We start from the raw sequence: 2,234 nt of genomic DNA on the forward strand, positions 1-2,234 counted from the left end.
TCTTTCTTTCTTTCTTTCTTTCTTTCTTTCTTTCTTTCTTTCTTTCTTTCTTTCTTTCTTTCTTTCTTTCTTTCTTTCTTCCTTCCTTCCTTCCTTCCTTCCTTCCTTCCTTCCTTCCTTCCTTCCTTCCTTCCTTCCTTCCTTCCTTCCTTCCTTCCTTCTTTCTTTCTTTCTTTCTTTCTTTCTTTCTTTCTTTCTTTCTTTCTTTCTTTCTTTCTTTCTTTCTTTCTTTCTTTCTTTCTTTCTTTCTTTCTTTCTTTCTTTCTCTCTTTCTTCCTTCCTTCCTTTCTTTTCTTGTTTCTTCCTTATATTCTTTTTTTTCTTCTTTCTTGTAAGCATTCATTTTTGTTTTACAAAACAACCTGATTTCATTTGGTTGGGTTTTGAGGATTAATCAAAGAGACAAAATTCCATATCTTTGTCTGAATTCTTTGACTCTTTCTTGGCAGCAACCTTGGCTGGGGCTTTGGTGGCAGTAGGTGAGGCAGTGGTAGTTACAGTCACAGTGGCAGCAGTCACAAAGGCAGATAGATTAGCCAAGAAGGCCTGGACCTTTTCAGTAAGTGGGAAGTTGTACATGATCTCTACGGACAAAGCCAGAATCTACTTGTACCCATTTATGATGGAATAAGGCACTGAGACAACAGTTGGGTAACCAATCTGTAGACAGACACTGGCAACATTCCAGACCCCTTCCAGAAAGCAAAAATACAAATTCTGTTCTGTGATGTCTAGCATTTCAAGGTTGTAGTTGCTGCTATAGTTGAACACCTGCTGGAAGACCAGCCTGAAGGAGAAAGGAGAGATATTCAGCATGTTCAACAGTGTGGCTTTGCAGATACCCAGTTTCCAGTCTTGTTGTGTGTCACTCAAAATTTCAATGTCGCCCCTAGAAGTATTGGTGGTGATGGTTAAAGCCTGGAAGGAAGAGATCTTTTTGGGACTCAGACCTGTATTTTGGCCCTGCGATCTCACAGGGGGCAATAGCTCTTGCAAAGGCAGCAACTGGCACACTATTGCCAGCAACATGTCCCTGATTAGTAAGGTTAACTAAATAAACACAAAGCCCACATTTCCTTGGATATGTGACAGCAATTTCTTCAGAACAATAGCAGTTGTTTCCCAGGTGCCCACAGATGGCCTTGCACATCATGGTGTTCTTGTCCATCAGCACCATAGCCTCCCTCAGAGGTACATGAGGATCTGCTGCCTCTGCCCAGAGCCCACAATGAAGCATTTGTGGGTAATCATGTAGAAGTTAGATGGTTTTTTAAGGAGTAGTTGAAGTCCAGGTCACCTTGTCTTCCCTGAGCATCATGGTGGTGTGACCGGGATTGCTATGTGAGGTATAAAGAAAATGTCCCTCTCATGAGGATGCCTGGTGAGGAGGCAGGGAGCTTTCTTAAACATGGTTATATGGAAAGCAAAAAGTTCCATAGGCTTTTGCAAAACATGTGCCCTGCTTGAAGCCAGTGTCTCCAGGGGTCCACTCAGATCCTCATTTTTTTTTGTTTTAAACAATATTTACTCTGCTTAACCAAAAAGCCAGGCCTAATGGAGAGAGTGGAGCTTACAGAAACTCAAGGCTGGATGGAACCTGAGCCAGTGCATAGGGTGGTAGAGGCAGAGCTAGGAAGGGAACAAGCCTCTCTCACTGGCTCAACTTGAGGTGTTGCAAGTCTGGCTGGCTGGAATGAATGCTGACTTTGCTCTCTTCCAAATATGACCTCTTTTTGGGAACAGCATTGTAGAGCTACATGCTGGCTGTGAGTGAGTCTGAGCAAACAAGTTTCAGCCTGAGGTGACATAGCTTATAGGCCTTCTGAAGTAGTGAGGGTGTGCAGAGGAGCTGGGAAACCAAAGGGCATAAACGATTCATGTATTAAATGACCCTAAGGCGCAAAGCACCCAGAATTCCTGTTCCATGTTGTTGGTCTTTCTTGTTTTTCCTTTAATTTAATTTTTTAAAGGTACTCTTTGTGTACAAGAGCACACATGTTTATATTTTAGGGAGATAATACTACTTCACTGCATTTGTCACCAGAATGCCAATATCCCTCTGCGACTATCCCCATCTGTTTCTACCTACCTTGTCGACCTTTTTACACAATGCCACTGTGACATTAGAAATATGGTATTTTCCATTCACTGTAGAGATTCTTCAATGTAGCAGTATGCAAGAGTGGGTGAAACAATACACAGCAGCAAGTAATCACAAAAAAGAACCAAAAGAC

At 42.1% G+C, this 2,234-nt stretch overlaps 1 pseudogene; it reads right to left on the reverse strand.

Annotated features, from left to right (window-relative positions):
* Positions 1–390: 390 nt before the first annotated feature.
* LOC125999246 (60S acidic ribosomal protein P0-like) lies at positions 391–1,315 on the reverse strand (annotated as a pseudogene).
* Positions 1,316–2,234: the final 919 nt, after the last annotated feature.

Source organism: Suncus etruscus, chromosome X, assembly GCF_024139225.1.
Source record: "Suncus etruscus isolate mSunEtr1 chromosome X, mSunEtr1.pri.cur, whole genome shotgun sequence".
Classification (NCBI taxonomy): domain Eukaryota; kingdom Metazoa; phylum Chordata; class Mammalia; order Eulipotyphla; family Soricidae; genus Suncus; species Suncus etruscus.